This window comes from Sander lucioperca, chromosome 15 (assembly GCF_008315115.2).
Source record: "Sander lucioperca isolate FBNREF2018 chromosome 15, SLUC_FBN_1.2, whole genome shotgun sequence".
Lineage (NCBI taxonomy): Eukaryota > Metazoa > Chordata > Actinopteri > Perciformes > Percidae > Sander > Sander lucioperca.
Window position 1 is genome coordinate 10,245,241 of NC_050187.1, and position 15,800 is coordinate 10,261,040.

At 39.5% G+C, this 15,800-nt stretch overlaps 1 protein-coding gene and 1 long non-coding RNA gene across 2 annotated transcripts in view; one reads left to right on the forward strand and one right to left on the reverse strand.

The window, feature by feature from the left end:
• Positions 1-7,210, reverse strand: part of LOC116039432 (gamma-aminobutyric acid receptor subunit pi) — a 54,931-nt gene extending 47,721 nt beyond the window's left edge. Inside the window, exon 1 of the mRNA XM_031284287.2 lies at positions 6,964-7,210. The gene's annotated coding sequence lies outside the window, so the exon portion shown is untranslated. The remainder of the gene's footprint in view (positions 1-6,963) is intronic.
• A 5,735-nt stretch (positions 7,211-12,945) lies between these two features.
• LOC116039449 lies at positions 12,946-14,556 on the forward strand. Its single transcript, XR_004102397.2, has 3 exons — positions 12,946-13,073; positions 13,338-13,430; positions 14,167-14,556. It is a non-coding gene; the product is annotated as an uncharacterized LOC116039449 (long non-coding RNA).
• Positions 14,557-15,800: the final 1,244 nt, after the last annotated feature.

Here is a 15,800-nt window from a genome sequence, read left to right on the forward strand (position 1 = left end):
TACATATTGATCTAAATTAGTTTTTACTCCAGTGCTAGAAAAGGAAAACTCAATACTCAAATAACCAGAATCCATGCAACAGACTTGTAACCAGCTAGAGTCCTGTACTTCACTTCAAAATCCATTTTAATGTTCCTCTTGTAAGGTGTGTGACTTCCATCATAAAAATGATTAGACATACGATTGTATCATTGTCTGTAATATCCTATAGTTACTGCCCTAGTGGGCATGGGCATGGGTGATGGACAGTACATGGGAAAACTACATCATTCCTTGTTTGTTTTCTCACTATCAGGTGTAATTGAATCCATCTGTCACTGTCAGTGGAAAACATACAACAAAGTGCACATAGAAAGCTGGCTGTTGACTACCGCTGTTTTAACTCCAATCTTGAAAGTACCAAATATCTGCTTACTTGTTATTTTAGGAGATGGGACCATGATTTATCAGCACCCCAGGTAAGGCAGCGCTCCACCTAATGCACAGATATCTCTACTCTTCAGCCCATGTTCATATGTTAAATCTGTTCTGGCATCCGCCCGCGCTCAGTGACTACCATGATGAAGGACACTCCAACATTGGAGGATGGGCAACAGCCCTCCAAAGTGAAGGCTGTCTTTCAGCTGTGACTCCAACTGCTGGCAATTTGATTTTAAGCTGACTTGAAAAGGGCAGTAGCAAATATAAAAAAGATGTGTCAGGCAGAACTGAGTCACTTCATCTAATTCTCTGGCTTTTCTCTCCTTTGTCGCTCTTCAAAGTACTTATTCTATAGGCATACTGGATGAGTCACATAGCATGTCAACCTTTGTAGCCTCCAAGCTGCTAGTCCATTGTCAAATTCACCCCTTCCCCCAGTTATTCTCATTTATCTCCGCAATAGCCTTGACTTATTGAAGGGTGGCATTGATTTTCAAGATATGTTAGCATACAAATTGTTTACATGTGTTATTGTTAACAGGACAGTGACGGCTAGCTAACCAGACACCAAATTTATACAAGATAATGATCTTCTTTTTCCTGTTGTAGTGGCTTTCCATCCAGGAAAAGCTTTTTTGTTGAATATGTCATGGTCCTGATAAAACACAAAACAAAATGACGACAAAGCTTTTTTGCTAGTTGCCCTGAGTGTAACAAGCAGGCAGAAAAGCCACAACAACATGAAAAATAAAAGCATTAGCCTATCTGTTATAATTATGGTGTCTGGTTAGCTAACTAGCATTGTCCTGTAAGCACACGTAGGCCTAAACAATGTATTTGTATGCAAACATCTTTTACAAGCTAAAAGCTAGTAATGACATGTTAGCATGTCACATGTACAATGCAGCTACATTTAGGAGCCAACTTTTTTTATTTTTAAAGTTAAATTCCTACTGTAGATAACCATGCTTAAAACAACTTTTTCAGAGATTTAGCGAATAGACCAGACTGGAACAAACATCAAGACCACACCCCTTTTTGGGGGATAGAAAACCGAAAAGCCAAATAAATGTCGATGAAACAGGACGTGTGTTTGGATTATACTTTTTTTTAAATCATTTTGCATGCATTTTTTGTTAAACACACATTTGTTTAATAGACATGTCTAATAGGTATTTTGCAAACTTGCTTAAACCTGAGCGTTCGTGATACATTAAGAAATGAAGGTTGAGCTGTCTGCTCTCATGCCCCTTCAGTCTTCCCCTGTCGATCAAGTAGATCAATCACCCAACACATTGGGCATATATTTCTTATCCGGATATTGATACATATTTGATTGAATGGCCAGGAATCATTAGACTACCGTAAGTGTTCACTGTAAATGACCAACCCTGTTAATAGCCAACTGTTTGATCAAGGCTAGGCTGAGATTTAATTGGACACGACAGCCTGATGCTGCTGAACTGCAGCAGCCTCCCACTCAAGCTAGCTATCCTTCAGTAGTAACTGTCACCAGCATTATTTAGCAATTTACCACACTGACAGTGAATATTTACGTATCTTATGTGCTTAAAATCTATTTATATTTTTTGTTTCACAGCAGCTTTTTTTGGCATTTTCCTGTTTCTCTCGTTTCTCTTTGTGACAGCGTGATTCTGTCCCCCAAGGCGTGGCCATCCAAAATGGCTTCATTAGCTACATAATAAACACTAAGTAGTTTACTCAAGGTGAGTATTAGTAGTTTTACAGTGTAACAGTTTTTATGCACAGCAGAAATTTTGACATGGCTGGAAAGGTACCGTTGTAATGAATTGCATAAATAATGGATGCCTCCCATGCCAGTAGGGCCCTGCTGTTGAGGACGCTGGCTCACTAGCATAGCTTATGAGGCATTGGTACAGTATTGGGTACACAGTACTACTTTTGCTGTGACAAATCAAAGGTTTTAAAATGTCCATTTTATTAAGCAAAACATTGCAGTAGGGGATTTTTAGCAAAAGTAGTGTAAAGATTTTCCACCTAATAAAATGGCAGAAATATCATTTAGTATCATTTACTATAGGTGCTAATTAGGAAATTGTGTTGTGCAAGTTCCTGGCTATACATGTTTTTTATTGCTTTCTTGTCACCTTTATTCCAGGGTTTCACAAATCTCTAGGGATGCACAAATCCATCTTTTTTGCGATACTGAGTCTGATAGCTCAACTCAGGGAATCAGCCAATACGAATACCAATGCTCATGCAGGGGCCATCTCTGACTATACTTTAGCAAGCGATTGCTTTGGATATATATATTTGAGCAGATTAATATCTTGTTTCATAAACTAGCATCAGGGATTTCATTTATTTCTAATAACATTAGGCCATCTCTGCCCTAAAGGCTTGAGCTCATCCAGACTTTATGAAATGTTGTCAGGCGAATAATTCTTTGATTCTCTACCTATCCAGTCAGGTAGAAAACTATGACACGAAGATATGGTGAAAAAGTAAAACAATAAATAGACTTAATACAAGCAAAAACAGCTCTTAAAGAATAACTAATGTAAGAGTGATGGAATAGAGTAATGGAGTATTTCACTGTGTGGTCTAATCATTTCATCTGTTATCAAAGGATCTTAGTGATGTTGTCAATGTGCTGTAGGGTCTTTAAGGTTCTTGCTACAGTCTAACCAACATTTGTTGTTTATATAAAAATGAGTTTGCTCTGTACCCCCCAGCACAACCTCCCGACAGAGACCCTCTCAGTCTCACTTTCTTTCTTGCTCTGTCTCTCTCTCTTTCAAACACACAAGGCAATGTCTCACAGAAACATTAGGGACTCTATGGACTTCATCTAGACGGATGCCTCTCCTCCCCTCCTTCATCTTTAGATGTCTCGATTCAGACTCTGAGTGACTTCTACTTCTCATCATCTCAGACAGTTCTCCAGTGTCTGTCATTCTGCATCATTATTGGGATGAGTCAGCAGTGTTGCCCATCAAACATACAGCATTGGAAGGAAATCTGCAGGCTTGCAATTACAGCCGTGGTAATGATGAGAAGGAATCAGAGAAGACAGAAAATCCATTAAAAATGCAAGTTATAATAATGAAGTAGGGATTTGTGTTTAAAGGAATAGTTCAACATTTTAGGAAATGCACGTGGTTGCCTTCTTGCGGAGAATTAACATCTGTCCCAATCGTTGGGAGGAACTACATAGACTGTATGAAAAATGGACATAGTCTCCGTGAAGTAACCCATAGGTTTCTGAAGAACCAAAATTAAGCTCAAAGTGGGTGGCTCTCGGTGGCTCCGGCCATCGCCCTCTAGGCAGTGCTTGACGTTGTGTTATCAAAACATGGGCAAAGAGGAGGAAGGTGGATGGAGCTGAGGTGGGCCTAATGAAGCCTACAGTCTATGCTAGCCACTTGTGATGGCAGCCACCTGTCACTGAAAGCAGAACTTAATTATACAGAAGCTTTAAGCCTTAAAATAGGTCAACGGGTGAGTTATATAAAAAGTCACCCCCATACAGTTAGCATGAAGGGGAGAACTAAGCTATTCAGACCAAAGCCATTTTTTGTGCCAAGCTGTTTAATTCTGCTGTAAAGTTGGACAATTTAACATAGGGGTCTATAGGGATTAGTCTCGCATTGCCAGACAGCGCTGCGGACGAGGGTCTGGCTAGTCCACACAGCATGGGAGAAAAATGTGCTCTGGTTTATTGGCATTTCTTTAAACCAATCGCAATCGTCTTGGGCGGTGCTAAGCACCGGATGAAGCCCCGGTGCTGCTGCAAAATAGCCTCGGAAAAGAATTTGTTTTGGTGGAACGTGTGTACGTTCAAAGGTTGTTTTAGTCGTGCAACAGAAAACTCAGATTGGACAGATAGTCTAGCTAGCTGTCTGGATTTAACCTGCAGAGATCGGAGGAGCAGTTAACCTCATAAATCCCACCACAAAGAAAGTGGAAGGTGACGGACATCCGGCTGAAAAGAGTGAAATCCAGCGGAATTTCCATAGGCAACGGAGCAATCCCAGAAGTGGAACGTCGTGGATATGCGGGTGTTTGACTTCCTATTGAAGTTAGCCTCAAGTGGCTATTCGAGGAACTGCAGTTGTTAGCACTTGGCACTAATTGGGATTTAATTTCACTGGAATTGATTGATTGATTGATTGATTGATTGATTGATTGATTGATTGATTTTTCAGCCCCTGAGGTTGCTGCTTGTTTAACTACCACTCCCATGGTGCATTTCGGAATGAAAAATCCATTTACCGAGCTTAGCCTGTTATTTGGGCCGCTAAGGGAGAGATGGAGTTAAAGGTTACACTGTCGAGACAACAGTCACAATCCAAAGATACATTTAATTCCATTTTAGATTTTAAGTCAAATTTGGACAAATTCCCAACTGCAACAACAAAGTGTTTTGAATTGCTCCTGCTCTGATTCGTGCCTATATATCTTGCTTTTTCTTCATAGCAACAGCGGCAGGCTCATGGGTATTGTAGTCTATAGAGCCACCCACTATACCAAAATGATGGACAAAACATTATGCCTCAGAGACTAAGTTGAAATAATTATAATGTTATAAAACATAAGCCTACAGGGTTGTTATCCAGGAGAACCCTGTGTTTCTATGTTATGTAACACTGAGGATGCAGTTTCTGCACGAAAGTGAATAAGTATATTTGCCAATGTGTCAACCTTTCTTCCAAGAAGTAATGACAAATGAAGACATTGGACTTCATCACCATCCACTGAAAAATACTGTATCTGGTTAAGAGCGTCTGGTCCATCAACACCACACCTCTGGGCTTCGGCCACATTTCACTTGTGATTACGTGTAATCCTTGAAAAGAAAAGCCTGAGGGAAACCAGTTGATCTGAAGACGCATCTGGACACTGTGACAGCTCGAGAACAGACAATACCAGAAGGACTTAGGCTATCAGATTATATTACTGATGACACTGTGCTACTGATTAGAGGCACAATCCCATAAAACATAAACCAGGTAGTGGTGCAGCTACTGCCATGATGCACCTGCACTACAAACAAACCTGGTGAGTCTAAAATGTTGCTTTGAGTTCAGTGCAGACACATAAACGTACGAAAAAGTGGGGTCATAAGGTCTGCGCCTGACATAAGAGATGGATGAATGAATGACAGAAAATAACGCTCTTATTTAGCTCAAAGCAGTCAATAAGCAGGTAAAAGAAGAAGAAACAGAGAAGGGGGGAAATCAATACAGAGAGAGAAAAATGAAAAGGTAGATAGTGCTGTCACTTGTCCAAAAAGGCACAGCCACTACAATACTTCAGTTTGCTGCTTACGACTGCTATTTTTTTTATTCTTCCATGTTGTCCATCTGAGAGGCAAAAAGAATACACCCCCAGCTCTGGAGTTTTGATGATAACAGAGAGCCTTTATATTATCTCTACACAACTCTATTCATGTAAATCTCCTTCCTCTCCCTTCCCGTGCCGTCTTGTGTCTGCTGGCCTGCACTGTGAAAGCTAAATCTGAAGGGCAGCTGGCTGCATTATACCAAATGAGTGAACAGAATTCTGCACCAATTAAGAATGCCTTACAATCTGTGCTTATTCCACTGATTACAGGCATCATTGTGATAAATATAGTTTGAGAATTATATGAGGACTCAGGGAAACCCAGCACAAGGCTTCAGGGAGCAGAAGCGTGATTTTAGTTAGGTTTTATCAGTGGAATCATAGCATTGCTCGGAGCATTTTTCTGTTGACTTGACAGCTTAACTGTTTTTATCTGATGCAGAGCCGCTGGGAAAATATTGGCCAAAGCAGACGTCACCATTGATAAGAACTATCTACAGTAGGTTGTGAAAGTCTACAGGCTGTAGTGTTTAACCCTGATAAATTCTCCATGTATGTCTCCCAGTAACACACATAAGACACAGCTAGAGAGCATTCTGCACATCACCCTTCATTCCTAACCTTCACCATCATGTCTCCTTAATAACTACCATCATTAAAACCGCCCCTGTGCCTTATTAAAGGTTGCATTTTGCTTTATGAGCTGGACCACAGTTGGAATACTGTGAATGCTGCTCTTATTATAAACTGAGCACAATCTCCTAAAGAAAATGGCCACAGAGTAAAATCAATCAAGGATTAAGTGGCTCTTGTTAACCTCCTAACCTTCATTCACATCAATAAAGAGCATCATGCACTGGTGCACCAACAGCTTACACAGGCATAATTCAATGAAAGATTTTAGGAGGGAAACCATGCTGTTAAGTAACACCGAGATACGCCAAAAACAGTTCACTACGCATCAACATTTTCTACAGATTGTTTTTGATATTTTCGGACTTAAAAAAAAGATTACTGCATAGCTCAAAGTTTAAATCGTCAGCGGACTTCTAATCAGCATGTATTAGTTCTGTTCAAAGGCGCACTGGTTAAAAAAGGCGCACGAAAAAATAACAAACGTCTCCAAAAAGGTGTGTCGCAGCAAGCACGAACAGGTTCCGCCACCATTTAAACAGAAATTAGCCAGGGTAACAAAGTTAAAATCCGAACTTTTACCTGTAAGTGCCGATCGCCGTGAGCATGTCACATATGTCAGTACATCCTGGAAAAGGGAGTCCGTGCCGTAAGAATTGATCTCTCAGATCGGTGTGGTTTTAACCGTGACTTCCATCCAGTTTGGGTGAAGAGAGCACCTGCTGATCCGCGCATACATATGCTTGCAGAAACAACTGGTTGTGCTCTGTCAGCGGATTCCCATTAACCACTATGGGCTGGACGCGCCGCTGCGCAATGACGCACGCCATGGACTCGCAGCTGATTTGGAGTCTCCAAAGCTGCCCAGGAGATGAATGCCCAGAATATGTCATGATGTTATCCACAGAAAAACTATATTTCATGCCACAACCTAAACCATGGATGAGTTTGTGTTTTTCTTTTGTTTTTTAACCCATTCATATGAGACAAAGACGCATGTAGTTTAATATTTGTTTCAAACCTTTAACAGCGATGTTTTTTTTATATCAAAGACACCATACTGGATTAACGGAATACATACTGACAGACACGACACACACAGTATGCTATCATTCCATCTCTATTTGTGGTACTTTGAATAAATCAAGTGACATTAATCCTGTCAGTGCACGTTTAACGCTTCACAGCAGCACTTGAAGCTATTATGCTTTCTAATCAGCTTCACGGAGAAAAAAATAGGTTGGTCTAAAAATCCAGGGAAGGACGCTCAGGGGCCACAAGTCAGGATGGAGGACCTTGTGCCAAGGTGTTTGCCTCTGATGGATGGAGCTCGACAACCTTCCCTAGGCCTCACCTCTTTGCCTCTGCGTGGGTGTACACTTCCAACCAAAACACCCCAAAGGGTGTTAGGGGTGGTCAGTCAGGCAGCAGCTGATCCAATCTGAGCTCACATGTGTGCCATAACTGTTGCCACTCAGTGGCTGCATGGTAGGGCAGGGGAGTGCTGTGGTGCTTTTATAGAGACCACCATTCAAGCGGGAGAGGGTTCAAGTCATTCAGCAGAAGCATGCTTAAGTAGGACAGAGAATCCCTTCCGCCCATTGATGCATCAGCTTCCACCTCCAGGGAGGCATGCTCTCTCGCTGACCCTGAACCTGAACCCTGACCTTAGTGGGGAGGGGAGAGAAACAAGAGGAGTTCCCTATGGGGGTTATTAAGGCATTCGCAGAATGGAGCTACTGTATATATTATGTATTTCAAAGAGGCAGTGATTCTTTGGAGGCATTTTATTGGTTGAGTTCAATGAATGAAAATTGGAAAAATATAAAAACAAATGTCTTTTGGAAATCAGTTCAATCTTGAAAAATATGTTTGTTTTACGCAAAACAACTACCAAACGTTTGACAGTCAGAGGAACTGACATTTTAGCAACCTCATTCACACTTGTGCATTTTTTACTCATTTACACTTACAGTTAGGCGGTGCTCACAAATGTGATGTGAACTGGCAGCTCATGCTGTGTAAATGTGACATTTATAGTTGGAGTTGCAGTGGTCACAAATTGAGTAACAGGGTAGGAATGCAGAAAGATATACTGTATATTTCCGCAGCAAAAGGGTGATGTCTATTTTTCTTCAGATTTTGCTCTAATCTTAGTATTTCTTTTCTTCACAATTTCACCTCCTGGGGCCTAGTCGACAAATTATTAAAACAAAAGAACTTGAGAGGAAAAATCACTCTTTGGCTAACTGTTCACAACTCGTAGACACACAAATAGTAATTGCATTGTTTTAAAGTGAAAAAGCTATAATCCAATGCCTTTGGGTAATTAAAGAATCATTTTACTGTAGGGAGCTAAACATTACAGTTGAGAAAATATTCACTTTTAAGTAAAATAGAAGAAAAGGAAGTATAGTCGTCTGACTTTTGAGATCTTATTACTCCCTAATAGCCTCCCTATCCATTCATCCATCCATCCCACAATTTAACAAAGAAATACAATTCACATCCAGAAATGACCACTTGCCATGTCTCGCTGTCCTTGTAGCGTGTTACAGACTTAATATGTTCTATTCTCTATCCTTGAAGTTCCAACAGGGGACCCTCTATCTGCCATTCTTTATGCAGAGAGGAACAGACAGGTGAAAAGATACAGCCGCTAACTTGAAGGCCATCATGCTCGCAACCTTTTCCTCCAACGACAGGCCTGCTTGTGATGAATCTCTCCCTGTCTCATTTGAATCCTGGTATTTCGCCATCCACCTGAGCCCTCATTCATCTGCTGCTGCTGCTGCTTTCACCAAACCATCTAACCCAGGGTTATATGGCCATGTGCATGTTAAATGCATGATTTATGTGGGCTGTGTTCTCCATGTTCCATAATTTAGAACTGGGACACCAAATGGAGACCAGATTATTGGTGCACCCTGAAACCAAAGTTGTTTATGCATTTGTCCAGTGATCTCTTAAGCTCCACGTGTGTGATATATTATTCCTATTCAACAAGTTACAAGCTAGATATGTACTGTAAAGATGGAGATATTTTTTCCAAATGTGGCAGTGAAGTAAGTCTTTGGAGTGTTCCAGTTGCCACTGAAGCGCTGCAGAGTGTCTCTGTCTTGTCCAATCATTTCACATTTGACCACAGAGCCAGTAGAACTAGCTGAGATATTAGCATGGCCATGTATTATGCAACATTCCGACAACCACAATGTTTACGTTTAAAAAATTCATCTAGATAAAAAAAGCGTTTTCAATCAGTTGCAAGGTGACCCTGACCTCCCAATCTGTGTGATGGATTTCAGTGCAAAGCCTCAGGAATCACTCATCCACAATTTATTTTCCAAGCACAAGAGTGTGGCCTTTGCAGAGCTAGATCCATGCCGTCAACCATGGATTCTGCCCTTGCCTTGGAGAGGTGAAGATTTATATCTATTTGGCAACAATTTCTGTACCATTAAAGCATTATTATTTCTAAAATGACAATTATTTATAGGGCAAAAAATGTCCTATATGACCCTATATTCGCACTAGTTCAGAACCATGGACAGCAAACTGTTCTCTATGTCAATGTGAGCAGCAGGGACTACAGCTGTATGGAACCCAGTGTTAGCAGTGTTAGCTAGCTCCTTTTACTGTAACACTGAACGACCACAGAGAAAGACTTTCTGTCGTATTGCTCTTCAGTGCTGTGTGTCTTTCTCCGAGGAACATCTTTAGATTCAAAATGTGGCAGAAGTAACAAACAAACATTGGCTGCTGCTGATATTGTCTCTTCACTTTTATGCTGACTAATGGACTAAGCTCACAACCGCGCCTAGCTAGTCACTTACTCAGCTAGTTACATAATAAGCATGTGCAGCCTTGTTAAGCTCAGTACATGAAAAGGAGATGTTAGTTTTTGTGTACTGAGTTTATTTACAGCAGCAGCTAAGTAGTTGCAGCAGTTGGCTGATTCAGGCATTGCTGCTCTAGCTAAAAGGAGCTAACTGGCTAAATCTGGTAGCAGTTCTTTACAGACAGACGGATAGATGTCTCTAGCTATTTGGAATTACCAATAGCAGCTATTTGTAGCTTTTATTAAATAATAGAACATTTAAAATTGTTTACTTGGCATTTATTTATTACAATGACTAAACTATGTACAGTTTAATATTGCCAAGAACCAGGGATTTAAACCTGCGTCTTAACACGTTTACCCATTTTACAAATGTACCTATAAACTTGCCCCTGGTCATTTCTATAATCACAACCACACAATAGAAAATGTGTTCAATGCACACTGTGCGTTGCCTATTGGATGGAGTAAGGCCACAATTGATCTCATTTAGCTTTCAGTCACACCAGTTATTTAGCGTTGGAGTGATTACAAACCAATACATAACTTGTCTAATTCATTATATGCCCACAGCTTGGCTTGTACAATGAAAAGTAGACAAATAAATATTGACTAGAAGCATGCAGTCCTATATTTTCTCCATGCAAACCCTTAAGATATATTTGAATAAATGTAATAAGAGATGAAGCATCTGGATACAGATTGGGAATTAGATTTTTAGACATCTAAGCCTCTCTAGATAGAGATAGATAGATAGATAGATAGATAGATAGATAGATAGATACTTTATTCATCCTGAGGGAAATTTTAAGACGTCTTATACATTTTATTATTTTAGCTTTTTCATCCTCATTATTGTATCTTCTTGAAAAGTTAGCAAACCTCATGATATCAAAGCGCGTTATGTCTGGCTTCACAGGAGCTACTGTGCACCCTCATTAGACAGATGTTGATGCCAGAGGGGACTGTGGTATCTGGGGTAAACTGTTAGTGGCGTCCTTGCTTTCCTTTCACAGGAACAGATGTCAGAGGAAGCTGGACTGCCTTGTCATTCCACCTGAGGTTTCCATCCTTTCATTTTTCTGGTGTGTTCATATTAAATTGTTTTTGTGTCGCGTCTTCCCCCCACACTGGTGATGGGATGACTGGAATAACCCTGCATACAAGGCAGAATGATGTGTCACAAAACAGCGGTGCTAGGTTGATGAATGAATCAAAACATGTTGCAGTGATGTGTCATTAGCTAAGAAAGTAATTACAGAGCTAAAAAGTCACTTTCCAGCTTAATAATGTTACCTTTTTGCATGTCATTTATTTTGCCTAGCTAGAAGGGATTTGGGGTCATTTAAAGTATGTGCTTCCCCAGGTAAAAAAGTAGTATACTTTAGTGTATTAGAAATATGAATAAAGTACATGAAGTATAAAACAAGTATGCTTCTACTTGTTGTGCTTTATTTAAAGAGTATTTAATATGTACTTTTTAAAAGTATACTTCAAAATAGATGTAATTAAGTTCAACTTCAGAGTCCAAAAAGTAAGTATACTAATTTAGCAGTAATCAAATTATTTTTTAAATGTACTTTTTGAAAGTGTACTTTGTTGTTAATGTATTTTAAATTGTATAGAAGTTTATTTTTGTATAGAAGTGTATTAAATTTGACATACTTAGAGTGGCAATTCTGACCATCTCTTTACCTAGGCTACATAAGTTACTATGAAGCCGCAAGACCTGAAAGTAGGCTATTTTTCCCATTAGAGTTTTATGTAACAACAGTGATATTAGGCTAAGTAGTAAGTTATTTTTTATTTAACACAAACGCACAGGTTTGTGGATAAAAAATCAAAAAAGAAATCACATTTTTTTGTTGTTTCCGTATGTATAAAAACACCAACTACTAGCTACTAACCACAGTCTATGCTACTAACTGTAGGCCTACTCATGAGCCACTGTGACAACGCTCCACTGTTTAATGCAATGCACGATGGGAACGTGAAAGCCGTTACTTTGCCGCAATCCGATTTTGGCTGAGAAGCTGTTACTTTGCCGCCGCCTGCCGGACAGACCAGTTGCTGCTAACACTCGCCAGAGACGGTAAGTAACGTTAAGTAACGATCTCGCCCTCCCGTTGTCCATTGTTTAGCTATCGCTAGCTGCTGAGGAGTCAGACAACTTCATGTTTCCGTGTTTGTGTGTGGATTCAAGGGGATGTTGGTGAGTAGTGGGAAGCTATTTTGTAACTAGGTCGGCACCCTTTTTTCACCTGCTAACGTTAGCTAGCTACAGTTTAAAAAAATTTTTCAGTTAGGGTGGGGGGGGGGGGGCTGTTTGTGAGGATTTGAAGTTAATCAGTTTGATGGCAATGGACATTAATTTAGCCATCCGTTAGCTAGCTAGCTAAATTACTTTTCTCACTGGAGGGCTTTTTGTGAGTAACGTTAGTCAAAAACGTTGTTTTAACAAGTTCAGCGGACATCAACGTTAGCCACCTGTTTGCTGGCTTAGCTAATGTCAGCTAAATTGCCTAAACCGTCGTTTTAACCAGTTCATAACCAGTTCAACTGTTTCAGTATTATTCTACTTGGGCGGCCCGCCCAATAGCTAACACCCAAGTCCGCAGCTCTACGCAGTGAGCTATCAATCACTGATTTATATAGCTATGCCTCCTCTCAAAGGCTCGTTTTTGTTATATTTTGTTTCAGGTTTGTTACGAGTTCGCCAGAGTGGTGGGGAAAAGTCTGCAAGAGAATTTCTTTGATGAACTTGACCGTTTCTCTCCAAGGCTGATGGACCTCCTTTAGGAAAAAAGAAAGGCCTGCCCAGCGAGCTTTTGGCTGAGCTTTACGTCAGACAAAGGTGGGTTTGACTAGCTACATTAGTCTACTACCTCTCTTTCCTCTCTCTGTTCATCACTTTTCTTTTTATGTCTTTTGTTTCTTCTCTGCTCTATCCTTTTCTTCCCATCAAATCTCCCCTCCCTTCTTTTCTGTCCTCTCCATTTTCCTCCCCTTTTGTCCTCTTGTACATAAACATTGTGGGGAATTTCTGGAATTTATTTGATAAATACATGTGATTATCCTTAGCAAGATGTGTTTTACTCTTGTGTCCATTATCTTCCAGACCACTGAGCCAACACACATCAGGTGCCTATGTCTTCGGGGACTGCCTGTCATCTTGGCGGATGATTCTTCTGCCTTCTTCAAGACATGCTCTGTAAGTTAATAATTTTTTTGTAAATGTTGCAGGTGCATGCTCATTTGTCTCATTTTACGCCATTAATGAACAGTGCTACTAATTTTCAGAATGATTTGATCAGCAATCAGTGTCTCCTTAAGGGCCTCCATTAAGTCTCTATTGCCAAACAAAGATAGCATACCCACTTTCAGTCCCAGTTCTATTGAAAAGATTTGGAAAATTGCTCACCATAACTAAAGTTGTATGAATCCTTTTACATTGCCCACTTTCTTTTTTTACTTTACTGTCACCAGTTGAAAGTTGTGAAAATGTTCTCGGGTCTTTAACTGAAATGGGAGTTCTGAGCGCACATGTTAGATTCTGGTTGCTCAATTAATCAACTAACTTAATGTTAGTTTCAACCGGTGACAGTAAAGTTTACAAAAAGCAATTAAGGTGAAATGTACTGAGTCATATGATTTACAAAATTGTTGCATAGCAACAAAGTTTCTGGGAGCAGTTTTCTACATCTTTTCAGCACGAGTGTGACTGGAAGTGGGTAAACTCCATATTTGGGACAAAGTGTTGCAATATACTGTACAGATCCAAATATGGCAATAAACTGGTATCATCCTTTAGTATACTATCAGTGCAGTTTATATTGTACAACGCTTTTCATTATAAACAGTCACAGGCTCTTTTTGGTGTACAAAACACCATTGTCTAACTGGCATGTTTATGTTTTCTCCTTGTCACTACGTTTCTTTCACATTAGGATGTAACTGACAAGGACTCGTACAGTTAAACTCCAGTGGGAATTCTCTGCCTGGGTTGAGAAAATACCCAGCTCAACCCATTCAGTGTAGGGATCATCATGGAAGGGTATGTGGTAATGGATGAACTGGCCAACCTGCCTCAGGCCTTTTGTGTCCTTTTCGTTTCACACACACAGCCGTTTCGGGTTGATCTACGCCCTGCACCTGGACTACCCCATGTGCATGAAAAACACTTTCAACTTTACTCAGCAGGTAATGCTCAAACTGGGTAGAAGTGAGCTGGAAGCGTAAAACGGGGTTCGAAATAGCTTTACTACTGCTCCAGATTTGTTTGCCCCAGTTTGTAACGTTGGACTTTTGTGTTGTATATGGCTTGGGTATATATACATGTGTCCTATGGTATTTGCACTGATTTTTGCGCAATATTCCATGACAGACAGGCTCTGATTACATTTAATTAAAATGAGTTGGATATTTTGTGTGTTACTTTTGTGTGAGTAATAAAGATCCTTTTCTGAAATGCAATTTGTAATCTGTTGTTGTAATGCACTTGAAATTAATTGTAATATAATATACTTGTAGTATAATAGCAACATTTATGCTTAAGTATAACAAAATGGGGGTAAAAGTACAGATGAAGTATACTTCAAACAATTCATTTCTTGCTAACACTATAATAACATTGCACTGAAAGTATGTGTCTATGATGTTTAGGTTATTATTGAACTTCACTTCAAATACATTATTGTCATAGTGGGACACTTTAAAAGCACTAAATATAGTTAGGAAGTGCATTTGTAGATCACTTAAAATATTACAGAGGCATACTAAATTAACATAGTTTATAGTAACAAGTATGATAACAATATATACAAAATGTACTTAAACACCACTATAAGTTGAGCTGAAATGCCTTTTTAAGAGTATTTCCATTAGAATGGCGATATAATGCAATTGTACTGTAAGTGTGCTTAATTGCTTATGAATCTAGATTTTCATTGTATTCAAAGTGTATTTTAGTGCACTTGAAGTTTGAAAAAAAGTTGTTCCATTTTAGCATACTATTTACACTTGAAGTGTAGTCAAATATATGTTAAGTTGAAGTTAATACATAATTGAATACACTTAACTATCCTTGGATTTGACGAAAAAAGTACAAAATCTAGAAAATATACTTAGTACACTTTATTAAAGTATATTTTTAATAGATTTCTTTTTCACCTGGGTCCTCTTTTGTTTTTAAACAGGAATTTTAATCAGGAACATAAGAAGCAGATATTTTTTGTAAAAGTTACTTAAAAACACAAGCACAACTAATTTAAGCATTGGGGGAGCAGGTAGAAGCACACCAAACATTGATTCCCACAACACATTTCCCCATTTCTTCCCCTTGTACTTTCATCACTCCTCTCTTTAAATATTTTCCCATTTGATCCCTCGCTCATTCAACCATGTTCTTCTTTGTCTTGCTCTCTGTTGTTTCTCTCTTCTTTGTTTAATTCACATAATGTAAGAAAGCTTTTTTGCACACCTCTTTTGTCTGGCAGGTGCGTAGGATATGATCAAAAGTAGCAGATCAAAAGCTTAGAGAAGAGTCCCGCACACTGACCATTACACAAGCAATAATTTATTT